General features: G+C 33.6%; 1 protein-coding gene across 1 annotated transcript in view; it reads right to left on the bottom strand.

Annotated features, from left to right (window-relative positions):
- Positions 1–1,378, bottom strand: part of LOC108751025 (cyclin-dependent kinase 4-like) — a 16,873-nt gene extending 15,495 nt beyond the window's left edge. Inside the window, exon 1 of the mRNA XM_018490951.1 lies at positions 1,096–1,378. The gene's annotated coding sequence lies outside the window, so the exon portion shown is untranslated. The remainder of the gene's footprint in view (positions 1–1,095) is intronic.
- Between the last annotated feature and the right edge of the window lie 6,683 nt (positions 1,379–8,061).

The raw sequence follows: 8,061 nt of genomic DNA, 5'->3' as shown, positions 1-8,061 counted from the left end.
TGAAGAGGGACCGGGGAGTTCAACAGCCGCGTTAGCATGCGGAGGATGCGCGGCGGTTATGCGCTTTGAAGACGAAAAGAGTCAGGATGACGGTCGGTTACGACCCTTCGCAGACCGCTTTGCTAAATAAAGATTATTTACAATAGCGCCGTTCTCTGCGATCCACCACAGTGCCAGTGAATGATTTTAAATAAGCAGAAAGCAGATATGATAGGAATCAGAATATGTAGCTTGGTATTCGAAAGATAATTCACAGACTGAGTCATATTACGATTACGGTTTTATCGACGCGACAGTATTGATGTACGATTTTGACATGGAAAATAATAAGATTATTGTTTTGCTTATTGCATAATTACACTCCGCCAAGGCTATATGAATAAAGTTTAATCTTCCACCGGCAAATAGGGTCTTTAAAGACATCATCGATATTTATTGTATGAATTTTTATAAATAAATAAATTTAAATCTAAAGAAAATAAGTAAAATACAGTTCAACTTCTAAGATGGTAGACATTCGTTGAAGCTTTGACAAATATATTGAAGTTTTTCAGATTTTTATATAATCTGGTACGATAAAAAATTTGCTGTTTTCTCAACCGCTAATAGAAGAGTTAGAATTTACTTCACCGGTGAAGGATTATGAAATTTGTATTAATTCCGCTGCGAAATGAGACGTTATCTACTTGAAAATAGGGAACACGAGATTCCCATAGCATTCTAGTCGGCGCCGGCGCGACAAGGCAGACATCTCGCTAAATGTTTTACCATTCTAACCACTCGTCTTTATCAGTAGCACAAACACATGATAAACCTCTTAATCAAGCCGCTATATTTACAGACACCCAATTCTATCTCGAAATAAAAGCGAGATAATACGCGTATTATCTTCACACCTCCGCGATTCATGTTTGCACGGAACTTTTGAGATTCAATATAAAAAAAATACTCCTACTCTATATCGTTTTTATCAAGAGCAATCACGTTTGACGAATTTCCTTTTTGCGATCGACGGTACGTAATATTTTGCGAGACTCGCATAGGACGAGAAAGCGATGTAAAAAAGAAAGGAGCAAGGTAAACGAAAGAACGCACCAGTGCAGCTTCACTGCATCCCCGGATTCCCCGGATGCGCTCGGCGCGTCGGCGAGACAATAACGCAGGACCACGTGTTTGGCGTTGGATGGATCCGCAGGGCGGGCGGCAGACGTTCCTGGCGAACCCGTCGATCGTCATCACGGCCGTCATCACGGCCCGTCGTCGTCGTCGCTGAAGGCGGCGCCAGGTAGTGAGGACCCTGCGCTTCTCCTCGCGGCGGGGCCCTCTTTCGTGGCCTTCTCTTTCTCACGCGGCGCTGCGACGAGCGTGTTGCGCGCTCCGAGACATGAATGGAATGCTTCCTCCGGCGGGCGATGCACGCGAGAGACGGCTACGACTCTGGAATGGAATGGGCAGAGAGGCTCCAGCACGGGTCTGGGCCCAGGAGTGGGGCCGACGATCGCCGGGCCCTTTGCAGGGCTCGACTTAACGTCAGGGCTGTAGCTATCTTTTGTGTCGAGTCGTACGTTTAAGCGTGACTGTACTATGTCAAAAAACTGTTGGAAACAGAATTTTTTTTAGTAGACGCGAGAGTAATCGTAAGAGTAACATAATATCAATGCTGTAATTTCGCACTCGACAATATGAATGTAATATAATACACGATGTTATACAGTTACATTGTTCAGTGCGAAATTATAACATTAATATTATGTTACTTCTAATTGGTGTTGACTGGGTTGTTGTCGAGTTAAGTAATAAAATAATGAGAACATAAGAGAAAATAAAATGTTGGAGTGCTAAAACTTGATCGCAAATGTAATGATAGAATCGGTGGATATCTTCTTTTTTTGATTTGAATCATAATACTTAAATCGATATCTTCTTTTTTTTTGTTGTATCGTGGTATTTCAATTCAATGTGCATGTAATATTTGTTCGATTCTTTATCGTGATAAACAATTTGTTTAAACAAATGAGTCAACAAAGAATACCCGGTTGCTAAACTATAAGCCATTTTTAATCGAACATGTATAATTATTGCGTTTTTTAAATATTTGTTTATCAAATGCAGCTTTATTCTTGCAATCCCTTCTAGAATAGCAGACGTTATTATTCGTTAATGAGCCCAATATGTCGACAGATTAAAGGAGAGCCTTCGCTAATTTTCGAAATTTATGGTAGAGCGTTTCTTCAGCTTGGAATTCCGCAGCACTTTGATCACTTTTTTTTATACTAAAGTATACATTTTATGACACGGCTGTGAAAGGATCACTAGCAAAACGCGCAAGATATAGGTTCAACATTTAATTGGGCCTGTATTTCTGTTAGCTTCACTTGTGTTCGAATTTCCGGCGTAAGAAAGTATGTCGTTGTACTCTCTATATGTGATCAGAATTCGTAGTGGTAAGGGCAAGGCGTTCTGCGTCGAAGGTATAGGGTTAAAGAATCCGATATGCGTCGTGTTATTGATTGACCTAAATGTACATTTGATTTCTCGTTGATAGTCTGGCTTAAATGTTTTTTTTCTTTTATTCGTTCTGTTGATTACCATAATTGAAGACATTATTAATAGCAATACTTTATTTTTTAACGTGAAATATTTAAACGTAATTTTGCAGAAATGTTGCATATTTTATAGAAATATTAAAAGTAGTAATAATTTTTATACACCTGTGGTTAAAGATACAACATTTAATCAACCTATTTATGTGATTAAATTAATTGTTTATAATTGTTTAATTTCAAAACAAACCGCATACATATTAATGTACATACTTAAAGTAAATAATAAATAAAATTTGGGTCAAATTTAATATTTCTTGTTTAACTCTATTGTTTTAATTAAATAAGAGCAGTGACGATCTATAAGAATGATTAAAAATAATTCAAATTAGGCATAATTTAATTAATATTGTGAATTTAACAGTGTAACTCACAAGTTCTTTAGTCCGCAATTAAAAACATACTATAAATGGTCAAGAAAATTACTGTTGTATCTGTGAATGACTAATAGTGCATTCATTAATGATTAGGAGATTTTTCATACTCGTCATTCGATTATTCGAGCAGCTTGTGCGGAATTATCCCGCGTGACGAATCAGTGATGCATCTAACGCCGCCTGTTTCTATAAGTGTAGTAACGCAGTGACACATACTGCAACCAGATGACGTATGAATCAATGATCATTATTGTCGCCCAACGAGCTACTGTACTTCATACTGTCTTGCGGCTACAAATCGGAAAGGCGATTGAAAATCAATTAAAATCCAAATAAGAGCGATTAGAAGATATTTCTTTGTTACTTGTCTTTACGAATTATTAGTATCATTATTATAATTTTTTTATTATCCAATCAATGAGATATTATATTCACAAATAACAGTTTATAATTAGAATAAAAATGCTCGTTTTCTTAAAAAATTACATAATGTCATAGCTTAATGAATACAATCAACACATTTGATTGTATTAATTTAAAGTTAATTTAATTATAGCTCGAAATACGCCATGACATTGTGTAATTTTTTTACAGTTTATAAATTTTGAATAATTTTTCCGTGTAAGAAAAAGAAACTTTTTTAAACGTATTTTAGAGCGTTGAGTTCTAATCTGCCCCCAGAAAAATTTTATCATGTCGAATTTTTAAGATATTGCGTTTTTTTCCAAATAATATGAGTGCAACATGTAATGAGCAAGGCGAACGTTTTTACTAATAAAATTTAGTGATAAATGATAGATGTTATCAATATTAGGACGAAGACGTGCTAGGCGATTACTGGATTCTAATATGTGAAATCGATCCAAATTTATATAAAAAAACAAAAATTAAATAATATAATTATATAATGCTTAACCCTTATAATTTATTTTTTTATTTCAATAAAATTTATATATATTTGAAATAAGTATGTTTAAATCTCAAAAACCAAATCTGATGAAAATATTTTGATAGATTCGGCTGAGTGTAAAAAATTATTCTAGAAGTAATCTTCAAATGTTCTTACATAAAACCTTAAATTAGTATAATTAATTTAAAAAATGCTCGTTTTTGCGTAATCCTTTTAGTTCTATTATTGTTTCAAGTAGCATAATGAGAAGTTTGCCATTATTGAGAATGTTACGTCTCGTAGGATAATTAAAGCAAAGAGAATTAGATAGTGAGTCCTTTAATCTTCGTAGTAATGGATGATGCTATACGTAACACATTCCATATAGAAAATACATGGTGACTGTAGAAATAGAGAAAGGGATTGAGTTCCGTTACGTGCCGTATAATGAGGACCCGGTGTACCGACAAAGTAACTATTTTTTTTGCTGCAATAGGTTCTCATTAAATTATTCAAGCCACTTAGAAGGAGGACGCATATTTTACTTGTAGATCGTTTCTGAGAATGCACACAGTGGGAATGTATATTTTGTTTTTGAATGGAATTAATTTTCTATTTAATCTTCGAGTCTATGTTTTCATTTAATCGACAATTGAAAATTGAGGAAATAATTATTAATCTTAGTACACTCTAATATAAAAAAGTATAGTAAAGAAGTATATGATTCGTGACCGATACAAATTATTTTATTTATTACAATTAACTAAATAGCTGAAGAAATAGTTTCCGCGATGATTTAATGTGAAAATATATCAGGATGCTTTTAAATAAAAATAATCAAGAAGATAATGTTGTAAGGCTGTCTTGACGTTGCATTAAGAAACACCTGGAGGTCATCTACACCTGGTTGCTCATAGAGCTTCTTTCATCGCATTTCGACGTAATATTTCGAGAGGGACAGAGACAGCACAATAAACTAACTATACGTAGTTCTGGGAATACATCGATATGCACTTCAGCTTCTTATTGATTTGCTGAAATAATGCATTTTTGTTTCACGTGGTGTTGCAAGTAAATTCTTGCGGATTATTTGTAAGACTGAAGCAACTAAACTTGAGACTATCCGATTTTGCGATACATCGCAAGCGCCGCGATTTTCATTTTTTGAATCGTAATGCGATATGTATCTGGCTTTTAATCACAAAATCGCAATACGACTTAAAATCGTGCCTAAGATTAATATTTGCTACAAACAAGACTAACGCACAGTAAAAAGAATATACATAATGATATAATATAATGATATATATAATAATATAATTTTCTATTTTGAAAGGAATTTTTTTCTTTGAAAACATATTCCAAACTTTAATAGGGATTTTTTAATGTTATTATATATAAAAAAATGCTTTTGTATTTGTTTGCGTTCTAACAATTATTTTTTATTATTTAGCTGTCACTGTTCTGAACTTATCAATGATTTTTAATATAACAAAAATGAACGGTTGAACAAATATATAATATATACATACAAAAATCACGATAATGTATCGCAATTACTACGACTTTTAAAAAAGATCGTAATTGCAATGCACAATTTTGAAAATCGCACGTTTCTAACTAAAACAGTGTAATTCGCCAAAATATCACACGCTTAAAAAAAAAAATAAAACTTAGCCGACTATATCTCACTTTGAAAAATGGAAAGCCAAGTAGAATGTCAGTGAGCACATCGAGTTGAAGTGCGATAAAAAATATATCCGTATACTGTACTCAGCATAGAGCAGAAAATTCATTTCGTGAAGTAAAAAAAACCATCTGGATTACCCGCCCGCACTCATTTCTGGTGTGACCTTGCACCTATCTCGCCATCATACACCAATTTGATACGAGGCCGAGTGTGCTCATTGGCACTGCCGGTGTTTTCCTATGCAGCGTACGCGAATAGGACGCGGTTAGTGGTTCCTTTATTTTCGTTCCAGCGCGGACCGAACAATGGGGGATCTAAATTGGGCAAAAACCAGTCCGGCGTCTAGTTTGGTGAGGTCGGAGGCATTCTGGTGCACAGTGGGACCAGGAGCAACGCCAGGGGCTTAGTGCAAGAGGCAGAAAAGAAGATGAAAAGAGATGTAGAGAGAAGGAAAAGGAGAGGGAGGCACGTCGATAGTCTCACAATGCAGCCAGATCGCACAAAGCGACTGGGTAGGATCTGCGATCGATCCAGTCGAGACCGTTCTGAATGTCCTCGGAACTCGTGAGCGACCGGCTTTGTGGATAAAAGTGGCAATTAACACAGCGACAGTGAAAGAATGTTCCATGCCTATGCCATCCGGTTAGTTCGTTGCACTCTCAGTCAGTTATGACACACGAAATTTGTCTTATTTTTTTACCTTTTCTTCCCGCTTTTTTTTTGTGCCCGTGAAGTTGTTTCCCAATATGATGTTCACGGCATCGTTTTTTTTCGGCTCACAGCTCGCGCCAATGCAACTGTTCCTGGAAGAATATACTATCCGGGTTGGTCGACGTTTAGGGATGGACGTGTCGGAATGTGGAATCTTTTCGGAAGGAGGATGCGCCGGACGAGCGTGTGAGCTATGTGTGTCGGAAACAGCAGATATCTTCGCGACAAAGATTATTTGTCAAATTGATTATGTCAGAAATGATAAGCGGCAATTTACAGAATTAATATGTTATTCAAAATAAGCTGTGATAATCTGTAAATAATTAACGCTTAACAGTCACAACAATGAAGATGGATGAATTAATTCGAAATCGAATTTATGTATTATGATTACAAAAAAAATGAAAATTATTGAAAAGTATAATATATAGATTGTCACTTCTATTACGTAATGTATTTGACAGCTTTATAATGTAACTCTAGAAGTCTGTTTTTAATTTTATTTAAAAAATATATAATGGATTAACATAAATACGAGATTAACATAAATATGAGATATGATTCTAAATACATTTAACGCGAAATAATACACTGAAAGAATGATTTTACTGAAAATATACAGATTTGAAAACAATTTTGATAAACATATTTGTGTAGAAAACTCAAGCATAATGAGTAAAAATTTTAATATTCTAGTAACCAACTTGAGTGCTCCTACATAATTATGTTTATAATCCAACAAAATTATTTTCATATTTGTAGCTAAATTAATAGATACTTCAACAAACCTGTTCTTTTCATGTATGCAGTATAAAAAAATAAAAGTGAAAATAAAATATGCGTTGATTTTTTTCGATTTTGTTCGATTTAATTAAATATGCATTCTTCCATCCTCTCTATTTCATTCTAGAGAAACCAATTATCAGCATCCAATAAGACCGCGTTCTTCTAAGCCTCTTAATTCTCTTTTTTGTTTTTTTTTTAACTTGATAGCTTTGTCTTATTTTCTTCCATGTCCGGATGCTCGTTTTGGCTATCATCGACACGACGATGCTTAAAACGTCGACAGTAATTGTGCGCCTGACGCAGATGACAACATCGTTTATGCTCCTCTCGTCTCGATTGAGTGTAATAAAATAAAATTTTGATGTCCGACCAATCTTTTACGATCTGTCACATCGATATTGCAAGCCGAATTATCCTAGCTATGATTATTTATGGCAAATCTTTATGACAATGTCATTTTTAAATATATTTACATTTTCTAAAAATAAATGTTAATAAAAGTATCAATTAATTTTTTTTCTCAGAATTTTTTTTCAAATGTAAAATGTTATTTGAATATGAAGATTGTATTATTGTAATCCTTTGTTGTATATATATTCTTATAGCTGTTAATAATAAGTAATATATAAATAAAAATATTTTTAAATACATTTTTTGTCAAGTATATACGAGTACTTAATAGAATTCATATATCTATACATACATATTTTTACTGATATTCACTGATGGTAGACAAGAAATTCAACTTGTCAGTTGAGTCGAGTTTGTAATACATTTCGATATGTTAATATAATATCCATTTGATATATATACCAAGTTAATATGAAAATATATCAATGTATTTCGTATCTCTTGTTATTGTTATAAATAAATCATTAAAAATAATATTTATTTTATTTTTAATTATCTCAGAGATTAGAATTGTTTTTATTGATCAAACGTAAATTTTCTAATTGAAATATTTTTTTATATTAGCTATATCTATGGGATTAAAATTTAATTTTA

This window comes from Trachymyrmex septentrionalis, unplaced genomic scaffold (genome assembly GCF_001594115.1).
Source record: "Trachymyrmex septentrionalis isolate Tsep2-gDNA-1 unplaced genomic scaffold, Tsep1.0 scaffold40, whole genome shotgun sequence".
Classification (NCBI taxonomy): domain Eukaryota; kingdom Metazoa; phylum Arthropoda; class Insecta; order Hymenoptera; family Formicidae; genus Trachymyrmex; species Trachymyrmex septentrionalis.
Note: the sequence above shows the minus strand (reverse complement) of the source record. Positions and strands in the feature narration are given on the sequence as shown.